The sequence below is a fragment of the Saimiri boliviensis genome, chromosome 11 (genome assembly GCF_048565385.1).
Source record: "Saimiri boliviensis isolate mSaiBol1 chromosome 11, mSaiBol1.pri, whole genome shotgun sequence".
NCBI classification, from domain to species: Eukaryota; Metazoa; Chordata; class Mammalia; order Primates; family Cebidae; genus Saimiri; species Saimiri boliviensis.
Window position 1 is genome coordinate 79,261,920 of NC_133459.1, and position 21,418 is coordinate 79,283,337.

The 21,418-nt window shown below is 38.2% G+C and overlaps 1 protein-coding gene and 2 pseudogenes across 2 annotated transcripts in view; all 3 read left to right on the top strand.

The window, feature by feature from the left end:
- ADGRL2 (adhesion G protein-coupled receptor L2) overlaps nt 1-21,418 on the top strand; it is a 682,132-nt gene that overhangs the window by 389,999 nt on the left and 270,715 nt on the right. Inside the window, exon 4 of one of the 2 annotated variants that reach the window (XM_074381060.1) lies at nt 3,798-3,862. The exons of the other annotated variant lie outside the window; for it this stretch is intronic. The gene's annotated coding sequence lies outside the window, so the exon portion shown is untranslated. The remainder of the gene's footprint in view (nt 1-3,797; nt 3,863-21,418) is intronic. 2 annotated transcript variants of the gene reach the window in all.
- Nucleotides 7,817-13,243, top strand: LOC141580283 (cytochrome c oxidase subunit NDUFA4 pseudogene; annotated as a pseudogene).
- On the top strand, nt 17,728-18,842 carry LOC101041903 (hsc70-interacting protein pseudogene; annotated as a pseudogene).

Below are 21,418 nucleotides of genomic sequence, written 5' to 3' on the forward strand. Positions count from 1 at the left end.
GCACCTGGCAACAGAGCGAGACTCTGTCTCAAAATAAATAAATAAATAAATAAAAATTTTTAAAGGGATGAAAAAGAGGATATAAACAGCGGTCATACCTTAGAGGAGAAATTGACAGAGTTCTGCATATTATTGCAGAGATAAACAGGAAAGCTGTCATACTTGACTTTAAGGTTTCAAACCTTGGTGATGACATTTTTGAAAAAACAGGAAACAAAGGAGGAGATGTAAATGTGAGAAGGAAGATATGGAATCCAATGTGGACATAATGAGTGTTTTTAGGTGCCAGAGCTTGTCTTTTCAGAGAACAGCATGCAGGTGGAAACCTCTATTTAGCACTGAGGCGACAACAGGGCTAACAGCACAGCTGTGGGCATCCTTTGCAGACAAGACCCAAAGGATAAGTGAGACTGTCAATGAAAAGAAAGAACAGGCGAGAAGAGGCTAAGGAACAAACTTTAAGATCACATACACCAAGAACGCGAAGAGGAAAGCGACAGAAGTTACAGTCACACAAGTATAAAGAAAACTGAGAATGTCCCAAGACAGGAAGAAAGGGTGGGGAGTTTCTGGAAGCAAGGCCTCATCAAGCAACAAGGAGGAGACAGAGACAAAGGAAGATGAAATATGAGAACATTAGATGTCACAATGACTTAGTCATGGATGACTTTCAGGAGACGGATTTCATGAAGAGATTTCTCTTCATAGGAAAAGAAGTCCTAAGCTGGGTGATAAGGACTTACCAAATGGCTCTAGCGTGTGTTAATATTGAAACAAAAGCAAAGCATTAAGCTTTCTAGGAGTTTAGCCCTAAATTGGAGGAAGAGAAGATAAGAAATAGGGACTACCTATTTCTTATCAAAGGATAAGGAAAGTGGTACCAATTTAACTTGGTCTGCTGACCATTTTACCCAGTCGGAGGCCTGTTGTCATCCTGGTTTCTCTCAAACTGTTACTGCCCATCCTCAAGTGAAGGTGGGTGGCAGTTAATGGGGAAAGACTTGATGACTAAAGTTAATTATCTGAAAAAAAAAATACAGTGTACAATTATCTGGGAAAAAAAAAAAAAGGATGACTAAGGCCATAAATCACAATCAGGCTCTTCCTACAATTCATGCCTAGGAATTAAAGGAATTTTCCCCTAAGAAAGTCATCTCCACTCCACCCACTCTTCGTGGCCTATTTTATCTTTCTGAACACAGTCTATCCTCATAGGAGAATGTACACACTTTTTTGTTTTGTATAACCTGCCATAGGAAAAGTCCTTGATGATAATCCTTTCATGTAAAGTGTGTTCCTTGGCGCCTGATTTTTAAAGGCTATACAATTCTCACAACAGCTTTGCTATCCATGTAGCAAATTCAGTGGTCAGTCTCCCTACCTTGTTATGCTTAGTTAAAAACCATGGTAATCTGGAAAAACGTAAATGAATGTATATCTTTCCTTGGCTTTCACTGGAGTGTATATCATTGCTGTTGTTGCATCCACATGCTGGATGCTCAGTGCTCGGGTCTACCCAAAGCAATTTGATAACAAATAGCACCATATTACCTGTGAGTAGAATATTATTTTTGCCCTATTCAGATACTTTTTTATTAGCCACCCACAAATCCTCTTCAACTACATACAGGTACCTGTTTAAGTGTGCAGCTGAGGTGTGGTATATAGCTTGCTGGAAGAGAATATAATTATGTTTTTACCTAATAGGTAATCTCTGTGTTATCCAAGAGTTATATATGGGGAATATGAATTACCCATGTGTCATATTCACAGAGCATTCAATTGCACTTAGTTTGTGTTCTTCTTTTCAAAATAAAAGTAGCTATTTTAAATGCCTATGCTTGTTCTCTATTTCTTTTTTGTTATAAGAATATCTCTGCCATTTATATGATTTTTGCCAACTTCTTATTTTTGTATATATGTTTGTGTACCTATACACACACACACACACACACACACACACACTCTCTCTCTCTCTCTCTCTCTCTCTCTCTCTCTCTCTCTCTGAAGCACTCAGGGAGGCACCTTCCTAAACTTGCCCTGCATGGTTGTTGGTTTATCTGTCAAAGAAATCATTACCTAGAGAATGCCTTGCTTTATATGCTCACTGAATTTTTTTAAAATGCTTTTCATTATATTTATGCAAACATAACTTGGCTAGCTCATAATTTACCAAATGCAAGCATTTGTCAGGGTTATTTCCAATCACTCAGAAAAATGTGGCTTTGTTTATTTTGATTATTTAAAGCAATATTGTTTCCATTATGCGTATCTGCCGCCAGAACAGCGTGACTGTTTTGACTGAGGAAGTAGGAATGCTCTTAATCTACATACATGCATCTCCAGAAGTACTTTTGATTGTTTAGCCAATGCACAGATAGTGATGTAGGCATAAATGTTTTCGCACACATTTATTTTCCTTGGCACTTCAGAAAAGAAGAGTAATGCAAAGGTTAATAACATATACTATTGTTTGCATTAAAGTTTACATATACATACTAAATTGTAAGCTGAGGAAATGTATAATATTTTGAAGTATAAAAATTAGGATGAACTCCTACAGAAAACTGTTATTTGATCACCTTTTATTTATATACTTCAGCTAAACACTTTCCTTTCATTCTTTTCTTCTTTGGGCTTGTATAAGCTTTCTACCAAACTCTAAAGTTCTTAGGGGTCAAATAGTGCCATTCAAACTTGCTGACCTTGCCTTGAAACAAATCAACTTACATGCTCATTAGACGAGTCCATTATTTTCCAAGGGGACGGGAAAGGAAAACAGACAAAGTATTAGAGACCACTCTTCTGAACATGGTCTCACATATAACTATAGAATGATAGAATGAAACTTTTTTTTTCTGAGTTACTATATTTAATTGAATCTAAGATGCTATCAATGGTAAGATGTAACTTCTTTTATATTCTAAAAAGAAAAACTAAAACTCTGCCAGTGAAACTATGATATATTATTGGTTGAACACGTTATCCTAATTTCAGAGAAGTCATTAGAGTGCTGCAAAAGTAATTGTGGTATTTGCCATTAAAAGTACTGAAAAAGCAGCAATTACTTTTGCACCAATCTCATAAGAGACAAGATCCATTTTACAATGGATAAAATAAACTTTATGGAATAATTAGAGAGCTTTAGCTCTTGGGTTTAGTATGTCAACTGCATCAGCCAACTCAATGGTGCTCCTTTCCTGCAAGAGACTATCTCCCCTATTCAGTGAGACTTAAAAAATGTACTATGGATTCCAAATTGCTTCTGCTGTTTCCCATGTATACAGTTATCAAGAAGATATTTTCTCTTTTAAGAGATACGACTTTGGCTTGAAGGAAGTAGAATAGTAGTACAAAAAGTTTAAAAAAAAAAAAAACCTACCTTAATGTTTGGAGGATTTTTTCTTTTTAATTTAAACTTTATTCTTGTTTCTGTGAGTCTTTTTGTTTATTTGCTTTTGAGATGGAGCCTCGCTCTGTCACCCAGGCTAGAGTGCAGTGGCATGATCTCGGCTCACTGCAACCTCCGCCTCTGTGTTTAAGCTATTCTCCTGAGTAACTAGGTTTACAGGCATCCAACGCCATGCCCAGATGATTTTTGTATTTTTAGTAAAGATGGGATTTCACCATGTTGGTCAGGCTGGTGTCAAACTCTTGACCTCATGATCCGCCTGCTTCGGCCTCCAAAAGTCCTGGGATTACAGGCACGAGCCACTGTGCCCAGTTCATTTCTGTGAGTCTTTAGGCTGTGGGTTGATCTAGCTGACACTTGATTCCCCTACTCACTGTCTCCACAGCTCCCAGTTTTTCTGCCCATCAATCTCTCTTCTCCACACCATTAAGAGGCATTTGAAAATTTGAGGTGAGTACTAAATATGCCTGAAAGTATCATTATAAAGAAATATTTACAAATGGTCAATCAAGCTTTAAAAAAAATTTCAAAACATGTTAAAAACTATCCTATCCCAAACAAATTGTTGTAAAAGGTATACACTGTTAATGAAAGAAGTAAAGCCAATTGTTTGGCTATCAGAGAAGGGACTTACAGAGAAATAACTGGTTCCCCGACCCCCTCACCACCTCAACTTGATTTGATTAGTTGATTAATCATGGCTGATTAACTAGTCACCTGTGGCCTGTCTCCTTATCTGTTTGGAGATAGGCGTTATGAGGAAACAAAACTAGGGGGAAATATTAATTGCAATTTAATCGATTCATCATATATTGCATATCAAGATATTTTCTAACATGTATCAGATTCTTCTGGCACTATATGCAATATTCACTTACTCATCACTCATCCATCTGTTAAATAAACCCATGTGAAGTACCTCACAAGTCTCAGGTACTCTGGATAGAAAGATAAACAGTGCTGCTTTCTGTAGCAGTGGTTCTCAAACTTTTTGACCTAAGAACCCATCTCTACTCTAAAAAATTATTGAGGATTCCAAAAAGTTTTGTCAGACATGGTGGCTTATGCCTGTAATCCCAGCACTTTGGGAGGCAGGCCGATCACGTGAGGCCAGGAGTTGAAAACCAGCCTGGCCAACATGGCGAAACCTCATCTCTACTAAAAATACAAAACATTAGCCAGGTATGGTGTTGCACGCCTGTAGTCCCAGCTACTCAGGAGGCTGAGGCATAAGAATCACTTAAACCCGGGAGGCGGAGGTTGTAGTGAGTTGAGATCACGCCACTGCACTCTAGCCTGTGTGACAGAGTGAGACTGTGCTCAAAAACAGGAAAAAAGAACTTTTATTTTTGTGAATTTCATCTCTCACTACCACATTAGAAATTAAAATGAGAAATTTTTAAATATGTAATTTTTAATTCAATATTTATGAAGAAAATTAGCCTTGTACAGATATTAGACACAAAAAAAGGAAGCTTTTTTTTTTTTTTTTTGAGACAGAGTCTTGCATTGTCGCCAGGCGCCAGGTTGGAGGGCAGTGGCGCAATCTCGGCTCACTGCAACCTCTGCCTCCCAGGCTCAAGCTATTCTCCTGCCTCAGCCTCCTGAGTAGCTGGGACTACAGGCATGTGCCACCATGCCCAGCTAATTTTTTGTATCTTTTAGTAGAGATGGGGTTTCACCATGTTGGCCAGGATGATCTCAATCTCTTGACCTCGTGATCCGCCCACCTCAACTTCCCAAAGTGCTGGGATTACAGGCATGAGCCACCGCACCTGGCCAGGAAGCATATTTCAATAGCCTTTTCAGATAAGTGTGCTATTCTTTTTTGATACTGAACAAAGCTTTGACAAATAGTTTACTAAAGATTAGTTGCATGGTAGAATTTGAAACCATATCAATGAACATTTAAAAACCTGCTGCATTAAAATACATTGGTTAATCTTACATTTTGAATACATCTTTAACCCATAAACTACATGCATGATTTTGTAACATCATTCATTAGTCACTTAGAAAGTATTGTTTCACTGAGTTATGCGTATTTCCCAAAATGTCAGCATATTCCCTAAAACATTTTAAAAGGAATCACCACTGTTAATATCACCACCAAACTCATCAGAAAAGTCTTTACATATTAGGAAGCTGTCAAGTTCACAGTGACAGATACAAATTGTTCTTCAGGTTACAATTCTTGTCTGCATGTTTGAATTTTATCATTGGCAATAAGTACTATTGATTGTTGTCCTTGAAGTGACTTGGCTTGCTCTCATTCATTGTTTAAAAAATATCTGCACAATGCCTAAGTCTGAATAACCATAGTTTGTCTGTCAGTTGCTTTTTAAAGTAAAAATGGTATTTCATGAAAAGAGCAGCTATTTCAGGTTACACCTCAAACATTTATCTCACAAGTGCTTTTCCTCAAAACAATCAGATCTCAGTAGTCAGTGAAAGTGTTTTTTGCATGCATCCATTTTGTCATATAGAATATTAAAGATGTATATTCAGATATTTAGATTTCATAAAATTTACAATGATTTCATTGTTTTAAAAAAGATATCCTTAACTGAAATTGGTATTTTTTTTGTTTGTTGTTTGTTTTGTGTTGTTTCTGTTTTTGTTTTATTGCAAGTGTGAGATGGTTAAGAATATGGCTTTCGTGTTACATATGGTTTGGTGCCACAGCTTTAATTTATGCTAAGGTGTTAGCAGTTTTATACACCAATGCTTTCTGTCATCATTGCAAATCTCAACAGAGTGAAAAAGGCAAATAATGTCTTAGTATTATTTTGAAAATAGATTTGACATTGGAAATCCCCCTGAAAGGGTTCAGGGACCCCAGAGAATCTGCTGACTTCACTTTGAGAACCTATTCTAGAGATTGAAAGGTTAAGGGAGAAGACAGATTAATGAACATGCTTTTTCAGTGGTTTGTAATAAGTACAATGATAGAGGAAAGCACAAAATCTTTTCCGAGCACTTTTTAAAGGAGAATATATCTGAGTGTGATCCTGAAGAACACCGAAGTGTCAGCCACGTAATGAAGGAAGTCTTTGGCTAATCGAATCCTGTGCCCGGAATATGATTTCTGTTTTCATTTTACCAGTGCTTTCTAAGGTCTAAAAACATCTCAACCATATGGTTTTTATACAGCAATTGGATTTAAAAAAAAATGTATGCCCAGCCAAATAAGGCTATTAATAAACAATTACCACTCAAGGTTGAGTTACTATGGGAATTTGGAAGGAAGGACCTGGTTAGTTGCATGAGATTCCATGTTGTATTGCATAGACATTTTTATGTGGTAAGCCAGATGTCATCTATTTCAAATACTTTTGGGCTCTGTGTCCCAACAGAAATAAATTCAAATCAGTCTTCATCAATGTGACCTTACAAGATGTCACTGAACTATTTTAACTAACACTGAAAAAAGATGAAATAACCGACATGGATTCAATTCCTAACATATGACTTGGTGGCCTTACAAATATGATTACATCTAATTATCAAACAATTTAATAGGTATTATATACTCCCATATTTAAGACCAAGAGACTGAGGTTCAGAGACATTAAGTAGTACGTGAAATGTTACAAAAGCCCATAGTGTGCAGATCCAGCTTCTAAGCCAGCTGTGTCTAACCGGGAAGTCCCTGTTCTTTCTCAAACTGGAATATATATAACTGGGAACAGGCAGAGTTATATCAGGAGTAAGATAAGCCCCGTAAAACACACTGCCCATCCTGCTGTAGCACAAATTTACCTGGACAGTTGATTTTTTTTTTTTTTTTTTTTTTTGAGACAATCTCACTCTGCCACCCAGACTATAGTGCAGTAGCATGATCTCACCTCACTGCAGCCTCTGCCTCCCAGGTTCAAGTGATTCTCGTGCCTCAGCCTCCTGAGTAGCTGAACTACAGGTATGCACCACCATGCCCATCTAATTTTTTGTATTTTTAGTAGAGATGGCATTTCACCATGTTGGCCAAAATGGTCTCAAACTCCTGACCTCAGGTGATCCTCCCACTTTGGCTTCCCAAAGTGCTGAGATGATAGGCGTGAGCCACTGTACCTGGCCTGACAGTAGGTTCTTCAATTTTTTTTTTTTTAATTAAAAAACCCAGATATATGAAATAGAATTAAAGATCATTTGAAGATGGAGACTTCCAAGGCATTCCATCCTGAGAGGAAAGGACCTAGGATTTTCCCAGGGCATCCGAGAGTTGGAGTTCATGGTCCTCTGCATCGAGGGGACTTTTGAGATACACTCTGAGACATTCTTTTTTTTTTTTTTTTTTTTTTTTTTTTTTTTTTTTTTGAGACGGAGTTTCGCTCGTTACCCAGGCTGGAGTGCAATGGCGCGATCTCGGCTCACCACAACCTCCGCCTCCTGGGTTCAGGCAATTCTCCTGTCTCAGCCTCCTGAGTAGCTGGGATTACAGGCACGCGCCACCACGCCCAGCTAATTTTTTGTATTTTTGGTAGAGACGGGGTTTCACCATGTTGACCAGGATGGTCTCGATCTCTCAACCTCGTGATCTGCCCGCCTCGGCCTCCCAAAGTGCTGGGATTACAGGCTTGAGCCACCGCGCCCGGCGACATTCATTTTTTATGTCAAACAAACCAATGTGTTTTGCCCAGTAACTAGACCAAATGCCATTCAGTTAGTGTGCAAAGAAGTCTAAAAGTGCTCCCAATTCCTGCTTGTTGTTGGTATAATAAATATTTCTGAGCATGTTTCACAGATGTGACATCAGCATATACCAGAAGAGGTAAGGTTAGAAGGGAAGAAATGATTCACTCTAATACTTACCAAGAGCCACTAATGGCCAATGATCGTGATGATGATGAGAATGAGTGTGATGAAAATGATATTTTTTGAGTATCTACCATGTGCTGAGCACTATGCATAAATTCATCATCTTAAGTAAACTGTACAACAATCTTATAAGTTGATCTTATTGTCCCCATTTGTGTATGTACCCAGACATAATACTAGCATTTGTGTTATCTCAACAAGTCTGAGCTATTATTATCCATATGCTGCTGACGAAAAATTGGTCTCAGAGTGGATAAGTAATCACCCAAGTTTATATAGTAACTAAACGATGGAAATACGCAAAGACCCTGATGGGTTTGTCTCAAAAGCCCTAGATCATTCCATGCCATGCTGCCTTGATAGTAAGCAGAGATACGGTATTAGTCTGTTCTCACACTGCTAATAAATAAATACCCAAGACTGGGTAATTTATAAAGGAAAATAAGTTTAATGGCCTCGCAGTTCCACATAGCTGGGGAGGCCTCACAATCATGGCAGAAGGTGAAGCAACAACAGCAAAAGCATGTCTTACATGGCAGCAGGCAAGAGAGCATCCTTTATAATACCATCAGATCTCGCTAGACTTATTCGCTATCAAAAGAACAGCATGGAAAAATCCTCCTCCCATAATTCCATCATCTCCCGTCAGGTCCCTCCCATGACACGTGGGGATTATGGGAGCTTCAATTCAAGATGAGATTTGGGTGGGAACATAGCCAAACCATATCAGATACCCATATCATTTATCATTTAAATTTGGATATTTTTGAAAGTAAAAGTGGATACTAGCATTGATTGTATCAGAGCAAGAGATATAAATTAAGATTGCCTCAGAAAATCAGGAATAAATAGTTACCTCACTATAGGCAAAGATAAAGGCTGAGTGGTACCAAACTTCTTAACAATATATGCATCAAGATTTTTCTTTATTTTAAAATATTGACTAATCATTTCACCTCAAGCAACTTTTTATAGTATGGAGCAGGGCAGAGAGAAGGCACATATATATGCTTAATACTTAAGAAATAATTTTTACCTAGCAATTTATAGAGTAAAAACATGCATCATTTTTGATACATTTTTATACACACTGTAACAGAAGTCAGTCACAAAACTCTAAAGGGGATAAAGAAGATTTGGAAAACTCGAATTCAGTATTAGAAGTTAATGAATGTGGCACTTACTGTGTGCTAAAATATGATAACTTACTGATGGAGGGGAGAAAATTCTGAGAAGTGTGCTACATACTTGAATATTTCCTATTTCAGAAATAATCCTGTAACAATAACTTGAGACAGTTTTATATAATTGTGGCAGGTAGTCACTCCACCCTGATTCAAGTACGGGTTTGGGCATGATTTTTTTTTCTTTTGTAGTTGCTTCTACTCAGTGTATCATAGGTGTGAGTCCTTAATTTCTTTCCAGTAAAAGAATAGCTTATAATTTCTTTTGTTTCTTTCTCTTTGATGCAAGAGTTCTCTCCGCCCAGTTTTTAACCTGCTTTGTTCAGACATTTTTTTCCGCTCTGTTTTTTTTCTTTTTTACTCCTCAGATTTACATAAAGTTAAGTGACTTAAGCTGTTTGTGACATTATTTTTGGATTTTACTGCTCCTTGCTTTGGCTGCTCCTGATCATATCCAGATTTATTTTCTAGAGGAAGCCAATTTAGTAAAAAAAATTTTTTTTAAATAAGTATTATAAGCTTTCAACCAAACAGGCCACTCGAATGTACAGAAGAAAAAGCCATATTTATTCACAAACAGATGGGTTTTGCTTTTCCCTTTTTTAATTCTAAAGAGACAGATATATATGCTTGAGTAATACAATATGTATAGCTTTGAACAAACATTTTATGCAGACATTAGATCTAAACACAAGAAAAAGCAACAACTCAAATAGTATGATTTACCACTGTGAGATTTTTCTGTCGTGTGTATGTGCATCCTGTAAATTCTTGTGCTTAAAGTTGCCTTTCAACCTTTTAAAATCATCCTTATGAATCTTTTCAGTTGGCTGGACATAAGAAAAGGAGGCTTTTCTCATGAATGAATGTGAGAGTTATTATGTTAAGCATGGAGTAAGAGTGTGCTGAGCACTTAATGCGACATGACGTGCCTGGTACTCCCCACAAGCTTACCTTCAAAAGGATGAGACAGAGACAAATAAAGCTCTGCGTACATGTCAAATGGCCAAGTGCTGAGGGGGAAATATCTCTTATCCTCCTGCTTTTTTTCCCATTGTCTCTCCATGAGACCAAGGTCACAGGACCTAATGAGGAACAGAAGTCAAAGGAAGTAAAGTTCTTAGGTCTCCTGTACAGTACCTGGATTATAATTAATAGCTGAGGTTTTGAGGCCAACCAGATCAAGAAAGGCAAGATGTTCTGTTCGCACAGGCGCCTGTAAGCTTGGCAATGCTAAAGTTAGGGATGATTTGCCTCTTCAGAGCCCTACAGCATCAGAATTGCTCAAGGTCCTGAAATATATGATATCATTTCATATGAAAATGGGGCAAGGGCAGAGAGAAGAAAGACTCAAGTGATAGAAAGCGAAGAAAGAAAAGCATGTTACTATTATATTTTTATACTAATGACCTTCACTTGGTCTCCAATACAGTCTGTCAGATCTTAAAAGTTTATTTCTAGCCTTAAAGAAAGTAGCTTGAACAGTTTATATTTCTGGATATGGCAGGCAGTGTGGTAAAGGAAAAAGCAAGGTCCCTGGAGGCAGAGAGGTGTGTGCTTGATCAGTTCTGCTACAGACTTTGCATGACCTTAAGCATCTTCCTTAGATTGCTCAAGCTCTATTTTGTTACCTGTAAAATGGTTACAATAATACTTACTCCCCAGTGTTATTCTGAGTACTAAATGAGTTCCTATACCCAAAGCATCTAGTCCACGGCGTGCATGACTTTGTGTTCTTTCATTGGGTACTGCTATTGTCGTTAAAAATATAATTTTATTCCCAGAAATTACATTTTATTACTGTCATAACCTTATAGACCAACAACAAACTGAGTAATCTCTTCCATCGCTTCTCTGTGTGGCTGACACTTTTGGAGAAAAATTTCTTAGAGGGAAATTAAAGCAGTACAACCAGCTGTGATTTGTCAGGGTCATATAAAAGAGCTATATACCACCACCAACAACAACAAAATCAGTACCTAAGAACTAGATTAAAGAAGGTTTGAAACCACCAAAAGCACCATAAAAAGGTAAAGCCACAAAAATCAATATATATTCCGAAAAGTATATATAGAAGGTGAATTACATTTGGTATGTGTGTGTTTTGCGGTAATAAGGAGGATTACGATAATATTTAAAGTGGTTAAGAAATCTGGACATGGGCTCACTGCACAGCATTTGATCTTCAAAAAAATAAAGCGCTATTTAGTTTTTGGTCCTCACTCTTCTCATCAAAAAATGGGAATAATAACACACCTACTTCATAGGATTGTCATGAGGTTTATATGGGATACTGCATGCAAAGCAATCACTAAAATCCTGAGTTAGCAGATCCTACGTAGCCCGGGGCCTGGTGGCTAGGCTGATTTTCTTATTTCCAATCAGAGGCCTCTGCCACAAACATGCTCCGCCACATCTTAGGTCAGGCGAAGAATCATCCGAGCTTGCTCCCTCTCTGTATTTATTGGAGCTGGATGTAGTAGAGCAGCCCTGTATCTCTTGTGTCTGGCATTGTTCAATCCAGATGTTTGTTGAGACAAAAAGAATAACCCAGAGCCCTGGAACAAACTGGGTCCCAATGATCAATACAAGTTCTACTCAGTGAACGTGGATTACAGCAAACTGAAGAAAGAACGTCCAGATTAGTAAATGAAATGTAAAGCTGCTTTAAAATGAAGGTCTTCCAGAAGCCATCCACACAATTTCCACTGAACCAGGAAATATTTCTTCGCTAAATGCATGAAATCATGTTGATGTAATCTATTGGTGATTACACTGATTAATAAATAACTGAAACTTGAAAAAAAAATCCTGAGTTAAGGATGAAATCTTATTAGCATACATGAGCTTTTTGCCTCTATTTCACATCCGTTGGTCATGTTGTCTCCATTTTCTCTTCTGGCTGTTTCTCTAAATTATCAGGACTTCCCAGGGCTAAGGCTTGGGAATGTCTGCTTCTGGAACATTTGAATGCATATGAGAGCTCCCTGAGAATGAAGCATTCTAGAGTGTAAAAGTCATGAGCCAGTTATATATGATTCTCTGCGTAAGTCCACAGGAACCCAGTCTGAGCTTCTCTCCTTTGGAAAGAGGCACAGCATGGCTCCCAAAAGGCCAACTACAAGTCAGAGGCCATGCATCATGTTTTGACTTTTTACCATCAAAATTCATCTATCAGTGAGACACAGTTCATATGACTAATCTTGTTTGATTTGGCAATGAAGTGAAATGTCAATAGGCTTCCTATTTTGACTGAAATTATTAAATATACCAAAGGGAATACTACATCTGTGTTAGTCATCCCAGAATAAAGATGAGCATACATCCCTGAAAACTTCAACTCCACTAATGGGATAATGGATCACCAGAATATTTTATATTTCAAATGCATACTTTGTTCACATTCTTGCTTCACTTGGAGAATTGTGTCACTATTGCCAAAGTCTTGGGTTTCCTTTACCCCATGCCTGGATTCTCCATTGACACTAATGGGAATTTCACCTTCCAGCACAAGACAATATATGGAACTAAAATGACAATAGCAGAAGGAAAATAACATTTTGTACATTGTGTTACAGAATATTTTTCTTGACTGTTTCTGTTATAGTCATTGACTATTGCTAAGAAAGATCCATTTGGAAACCCAAAAACATACTGTCTCTAGAGGCTCGTCTCTTGAAAACATACTTTTACTCTTACATGTCATCACAAATTACATAAAAGAATCTACATAACTTTAATTTTGTGGTTGGTTATTTATAAAAGCATATCCCTCTGGCACTGCCATTAGTCTATAAGGTTATGTGTGTTTCTTTCTTTCTATTTTTTTTTTTTTTTTTTTTTTTTTGCTTTGAGTTGGAGTCTCGTTCTGTCACCAGGCTGGAGTGCAGTGGCATGATATCAGCTCATTGCAACCTCTGCCTCCTGGGTTCAAGCGATTCTCCTGCCTTAGCCTTCCAAGTAGCTGGGACTACAAGCACACACCACCATGCCCAGCTAAATTTTTTTATTTTTATTAGAAATTGGGGGTTTCACTGTGTTGGCCAGGATGATCTGGATCCCTTGACCTCATGATCTGCCTGCCTCTGCCTCTCAAAGTGCTGGGATTATAGGTGGGAGCTGCCATGCCTGGCCATGTGTTTCTTTTTTCAGTCTGAAAGAATAGCATTTTGGGAGAAAAGATTGTCCATATTTTCTTAAGGAAACATAATGCAAAATCTGCCACTTACTGAAATTTAAAGCATGATGAACTTTTTGTAGTTCATGTTCACATATCAGAAATAACATGTAGGGCTATGAGCTGTTAGAATGTAACATTAAGGCCAGATGCAGTGGCTCACTCCTGTAATCCCAGTACTTCGGGAGGCCAAGGCGGGCGGATCACAAGGTCAGGAGTTCGAGACCAGCCTGACCAAGATGGTGAATCTCCGTCTCTACTAAAAATACAAAAAAAATTAGCCAGGTATAGTGGTGCATGCCTGTAGTCCCAGCTACTCAGGAGGCTGAGGCAGAAGAATCGCCTGAACCCAGGAGGCAGAGGTTGCAGTGAGCCAAGATTATGCCACCGCACTCCAGCCTAGGTGACAGAGTAAGACTCTGTCTCAAAAAAAAAAAAAAAAAAAAAAAAAAATTAGCTGAGCATGGTGGCATGCACCCGTACTCCCAGCTACTCGGGAGGCTGAGGCAGAAGAATCTCTTGAACCCAGGAGGTGGAGGTTGTAGTGAGCTGAGATCATGCCACTGCACTCCAACCTGGATGACAGACAGAGCAAGACTCCGTCTAACAACAACAACAACAAAAATGTAGCATTTTAAAAATCCTCTGTGAAAGAAGAACAAATACGAAGCCCATTTATATGAGTGACCAAATGTAGTAAAGTGGTTTGCGGACTGTATCCTTTTCATTATCTACAAAAGTATGAATTGTAATGGAATTTACATAAAAATCCTGCTGGAGAGTGGGGACTTTACTGCACAGTCCCCTTTGCCTCCTAATCCAGTCTTCCCCAATGTGGTTGGTATGGCAGTTGCCAAACTCAAACAGCAGGATCTCTTTTGTAAAGTAAAGTATGAATTTGAGCTATAAAATCAGCAGAATATTTTTCTATTACTCTGGATGCTTCCTCTTGCTGAGTTTACATGAAAAGTCTAGCAGGAGGTGTTATTAAATAGCCACAGAAATTAGCCCCAAAACAATTATCTTGGTTTAGCTATGGAAAAAGACACCAGAGGCTTAATGAAAAGAGCATTTGAATTTTTGTGATTGAATATCTGTTGGACACCTCTGTAGTTATTAACCCTTATGGACAGGATTTCAGATTTTTTATTATTTTTAATTGAATTGGTTTTGGAAAACTGCAGATTAAAAACACTTTTCTCCCCTGTGTTAGTTAGAGATCCCAGAGCAAACTGTGTAATAATGGGTTCTTCAAAAGTTTGGTTTAAACCTTGCCTCATGGCAAAGAATATGCCCTTTTTCAACATAAATTAGAATTTTTATATTACAATAGACTTATAGAACTACTAAGTAAGAAAGAACATCTCTAGTCATATAGGCCACCATCCGTTCCTTATAATCATCATCTTCAAACACCCATGGCTTTCTCTGTGTTTCGCAGTAAATTTGCTAAGAATTAAAGCTTCCTACAGACTTTTTAAGAGACTATTCCAAAAGTTATTATATTTTTCAGTTTTTATCTTCCTCTTCGCATAGCCAGAGCATTAGGCTTCTCAATCCTGCTTCTTTCTCTGTGCTCTTTATCCATTTTAAGTAATTTATCTGTCTTTATAGTATTTGCTATTTTTAAATATTTGTTGGCTATTATCATGACAAATCTTAAGTTACTTAGCCAGTTGTTTTAATCTTTCCTCCCAAGCTCCCTTCCCAACCTCACCTCCCAAGTCACTTCATCATTTTTTTTCTTTTCTCTTAACTCTCTTCAATCTTCTACATATTTCTGGAATTGAGTTTATCCAAACTGAACGCACTTTTCCAGGTGCATCATCTATCATCCCCTAGGTCTGGGATATGATAGTTCTTTGTATACAGCCCAATGCTAGCGGAATTTGTCCTTTTTTCTGGTCATTGTCAGCATGTTGACTCAGAGTGTTTTTTGGACATCTCCTGCTGATTCCTGAGGGAGCCTTTCTGCAAGTGGGCTATCCTTTACCTGGCAGACTATTTTTAAAATGTGAGAAAACATGATTTTGTGGATTGTGTTAGAAAACATTTCCGGGTACCACAATCCACCCCCTGCCATTTTTAGAAACAAATCTATTTTCTTGGCATTTTAATTTTTGTTTAACTATATTGTATTATGAAAATGTAATGGTAGCATATGCAGACAAATTGCTGCTGAGGTTGCCAGAGTAAAAATGAAGACTTTTCTAGCCGTATCACAGATATATTTTTTAAAATAGTTGAAAAGGCCTGTACTGAAATTAAAGCATTCTTTTTTTTTTTTTTTTTTTTTTTTGAGATAGAATCTTGCTTTGTCACCCAGGCAAGAGGGCAATGGCATGATCTTAGCTCACTACAACCTCCACATCCTGGGTTCAAGTGATTCTCCAGTCTCAGCCTCCCGAATAGCTGAGATTACAGGCCACCACACTCAGCTAATTTTTGTATTTTTAGTAGAGACAGGGTTTCACCATGTTGCTCAGGCTGGTCTCAAACTTCTGAGCTCAAAGTGATCTGCCCACCTCTGCCTCCCAAAGTACTGAGATTACAGACATGAGCCACTGCGCCCTGCCAAAGCATTCTTTATTTAATATTAACAAATGAGGTCTTTATATTGTCTTTTCTTTTTTTTTTTTTTTCCCGAGACGGAGTTTCGCTCTTGTTACCCAGGCTGAAGTGCAATGGTGCGATTTCGGCTCACCACAACCTCCGCCTCCTGAGTTCAGACAATTCTCCTGCCTCAGCCTCCCGAGTAGCTGGGATTACAGGCACGCGCCACCATGCCCAGCTAATTTTGTGTGTGTGTGTGTGTGTATTTTTAGTAGAGACGGGGTTTCACCATGTTGACTGGGATGGTCTCGATCTCTTGACCTCATGATCCACCTACCTTGGCCTCCCAAAGTGCTGGGATTACAGGGGTGAGCCACCGCGCCCAGCCCTGAGGTCTTTATATTTTCTTCCCCTATTCAGTTTATTAAACTGCTTCTTCTGACCATCAAACTAGTTCACAGTAGGTACAAAACTGGGAGTGAGAAACAACAGAAAAGAAATACAAAAATTAAATATGAAACTACAAAACCCCTTAGTAATACAAATTTCAATTATACAATTTTTTTCTATATCATCATAAGGAAGTACTACTCAATATAAAAAGACCATTTATTGCAGCTATTAGATGGAAGTAGGCTACACCAAAATCAACCACAAGTCACTTTAAGCAGTATAAGAAAAGATTATACAACACGTATATATCAATAAAGCAAAACTGGATAACTTGTGAGTCTGATCAATTTGGGGAAAAACTCAGTTATGTATTAACAAATATTTATGTTTTGTATATTTGTTTTATATATTAACATAAATAAATAAATATCCATGGATTCTAAGGGGCTATCAATTACATAAACCTACTCCCACTGATTTGATAACAGCTTTTCAGAAAATAAACTATATAAAATTTAAGCAATTTCTTTCTTTCTTTTTTTTTTTTTTAATAGAGGCAGGGTCTTGCTATGTTGTCTGGGCTAGTCTAGACCTCCTGGACAGAGTGATCCTCCTGCCTCAGCCTCCTGAAGTGCTGGGATTATGGGTGTGAGCCGTGAGCCACTGCACCCGGCCAGATTTCAACAATTTCTTTTTGCTAAATGACAACAGCATGCATTTATCTGTATAATTACATGTCACTCTCATCTTTGAATTATAATCAAAATTTAACTCAACCTCTTTTAATATACTTGTAGTCACTTTTGAGGCTTTATGATGGTATCAAAGAGACAACCACACTGCTTTCAGTTCATTCACTTTCAATTATATATCTCAGTCAATACTACTTTAGTTATACATCCAAACAACAGACCCGGATTAATCTTGAACGAGAAAGAAATGTATTGGCTTTTGTAAGTTAGAAATCTGCAGATAGGCCAGGTATAGTGGCCTGGCTTATAATCACAGCAATTTGGGAGGCTGAGATGGGATGATCACTTGAGCCCCGGAGTTCCGGACCAGCTAGGCAACATGGCAAAGCCCTGTTTCTACCAAAACAATACAAAAATCGCTTCTGTGTGGTCATGCTGAGCCAGCACCTGGGCCTGGAACCAGGCCATAGCCCCTCAATTTCGCCCACCACTTTCTGACCATGGACACCCAGCAAAGTGAATGAGCTTTGGGCCTTTGTGAAAATGCATAAGCAAGATCCAAGCATTCTGCACATCCAGGAAATATTTTTCCCGAGGCACTGGGTGGAGAGGATGGGGGGAAAGTACCACCTGCTACTCAGAAAGCTAAATCCAAAGAAAATACCAAGGAAGAAAAACCTGATAGTAAGAAGGTGGAGGAAGACTTAAAGACAGACGAACTATTAAGTGAGGAAAGTCATCTAGAAATTGATAATGAAGGTGTGATTGAACCAGACACTGATGCCCCTCAAGAAATGAGAGATGAAAATGCAGAGGTAACAGAGGAGATGATAAGAAAGGATCGGGCCAATGATAAGAAAGTGGCTGCTATTGAAGCCCTAAATGATGGTGAACTGCCAAAAGCCATTGACATGCACAGATGCCATCACGCTGAATGTTCACTTGGCCATTTTGTATGCCAAGAGGGCCAGTGTCTTCATCAAATTACAGAAGCCAAATGCTGCCATCCAAGACTGTGATGAAGCCATTGAAAGAAATCCTGATTCAGCTCAGCCTTGCAAGTGGCGAGGGAAGGCACACAGACTTCTAGGCTGCTGGGAGGAAGCAGCCCATGATCTTGCCCTTGCCTGCAAATTGGATTATGGTAAAGATGCCGGTGCAATGCTGAAAGAAGTTCAGCCTAGGGCACAGAAAGCTGCAGGACATCGGAGAAAGCATGAGTGAAAATATGAAGAGCGAGAGACCAAAGAAAGAATAGAAAGAGTTAAGACGTCTCGAGAAGAGCATGGGAGAGCCCAGAGAGAGGAAGAAGCCAGATGACAGTCAGGAGCTCAGTACTGTATGGCTCTTTTCCAAGTAGCTTTCCCGGAGGAATGCCTGGAGTGGGAAGGGGCATGCCTGGAATGGCTGGAATGCCTGGACTGAATGAACTTCTTAGTGATCCAGAGGTTTTTGCAGCCATGCAGGATCCAGAAGTTATGGTGGCCTTCCAGGATGTAGCTCAGAACCCAGGAAATACGTCAAAATACCAGAGCAACCCAAAGGTTATGAATAGCATCAGTAGATTGTCAGCCAGATTTGGAGGTCACATATAATGCCCTTCTGATAAATAAAGACTTTGCTGATGGAAAAGCAACCTAGATCACTTTATGGATGTTGCAGTAATACAAACCAGTGTACCTCTGACCTCCTCATCAAGACAGCTGGGGTGCTTTGAAGATAATCGCTACCCCTCTCCCCCAAATGCAGCTGAAGCATTTTACAGTGGTTTGCCATTAAGTTATTCATTCAGATAATGTTTTCCTGCTAGGAGTTAATCCCGACCCCTCTCCGCCAAATGCAAATGAAGCTTTTTTATAGTGGTTCGCCATTAGGGTATTCATTCAGATAATGTTTTCCTGCTAGGAATTACAAACTTTAAACACTTTTAAAATCTTAAAAATATTTAAGACAAATTTGAAGGGTCCTGCTAGGAGTTAATCCCGACCCCTCTCCCCCAAATGCAAATGAAGCTTTTTTATAGTGGTACGCCATTAGGGTATTCATTCAGATAATGTTTTCCTGCTAGGAATTACAAACTTTAAACACTTTTAAAACCTTAAAAATATTTAAGACAAATTTAAAGGGTCTGTTAATTCTTATGTTTTTCTTTACTAACCATTTTTGGACTTTTTTACTTTGAATTATTGGGTAGGGAAGATATGTATGGAAGATTATTGTTCTAATTTGAGTGAAATAGAATTTCATTAGTGCGAGGCAAACGTAACTCATTTGAGGTTAAACTTTGTGTTGGATATGTGGTTCCTGAAGCATTTTGACTTGTCTTTCTAAATGCTTGATCTTTTTCTTTAAAGATGTAGTTCACTAAAACTAGCTGGGGCCACCAGTATGTGCGAAGGACGTGGGAAGGGACTGGAAGTACGTGGCAGGGTAGCAACAATCTTGCTGTGTTTTATATAAAATGCATGCTTGGGCACGTCGCCCGTAAATCTCACACTGTGGTGAAAGAATGATTTTTTTTGTAATGCTGGAGTAGAGTTGGAGTACTTAGTTCTGTTCTTATCCAGTATATCTAATAAATGTTTCATATTATTTCCACATAGGGTAAATAAAGGAGTACTTTTAAAAAAATATTTGTATGCTTAAAATTCTCTTTCCTAGTCAAAAAAGTGCCCAACTCTGTATCTGTTTTCTGCTTGTTATATTTTTCTTCCCTACTTTTCTTAGGCTAAAGACAGGCTTTTTCCACCAGCAGCATCACTGCTATCGTCATTAATAGCCTAATTATGCAAGCATATTTAATGCTGAGTTTAATTTAATATGTAATACATATGGTAATTGTAGGGTAATACCCACAACAACTGTGGTTTCTTACTTGGCCATAAGAATGCTTATTTAAGTGTTAATCTTCCACTCTGGCAAAATCTTGTCATATCAAAAGACATTGGAAAGAGGGATTCCCTTTGTTGGTCTTCTACTTAGAAAATACCTATTGCAGTTAGAGTTTATCTTGTGGTATTCATCTTTGTATTTTGAAGATAACAAGGTTTGAATTAAATTGATATACACAAAGGGGAACCAATTTTTTTGATCCGATGTGAATTATAAATGAGATAATCCACAGTTATTCGTTGTGGAGTTGTCGAGACTATGAAAGACTCACTGTCTTTGTATTCAGCTCTTCCTTAAATAGTGTAACCATACCCCCACCTCTGCTTGCTTTCTTTCCCTCCCCTCCAATGGTAAAGAAAATGATAAATATTCCGTTGTGCATTCAATTCTTATTTTAAATAAGACTGAGTATAGGCATTGTGCCTGACATTGCTACGTTTCCATCAGTTTCAATTTAAAGTGCTAGTGTTTAAAAATATTTTCAAGGGATAAGACATACTTTGCTTATTTGAAGAATCAGTAGTAGGAGCAGTGATGTACATTCTATGGAGTACATTTCTAAGATAGCACATTTCTGAAATCATAAACAAGTTTATTCAGGTTTTAACCCTTTGCTGTATAAATGCAGACAGAAATACATGTGAGATAAATGAGAAAAAGCTATTATGCTGATGGAGTATGCTTTTTAAATCCTTTAAAAACACTCACCATATAAACTTGCATTTGACAGTAGGTGAAGTGGCTCATGCCTGTAATCCCAGCACTTTGAGAGGCCGAGGCAGGCAGATCATGAGGTCAGGAGTTTGAGATCAGCCTGGCCAACATGGTGAAACCCTATTTCTACTAAAAATACAAAAAATTCGCTGGGCATGGTGGCAGGCACTTGTAATCCCAGCTACTCAGGAGGCTGAAGCAGGGGAATTGCTTGAACCCAGGAAGCGGAGATTGCAGTGAGATGAGATCACGCCATTGCACTCCATGCCCAGCGACAGTTCGAGACTCGGCTTCAAAAAAACAGAACAAAACAACATTGAACTTGTCTGTTCTTTTTGTTAATGTGTGTTCTCCTTTCTCAAAATTGTCAGTGTGTACTTGGCTTAACTCAAGAACAGTTTCTTCTGGATTCCTTATTTGATTTATTTAAAATAATTATATTTTAATATAAGAGGGTAAAAGCGAAATTTTTCTTCTGAAAATGTGTCCTGTGCTTTTAGATTTTTCAATTCCACAATATAAAATACATTTTTAATTTTTGACCCAAAAAACAAAATAAACAAATATTAGCCGGACATGGTGG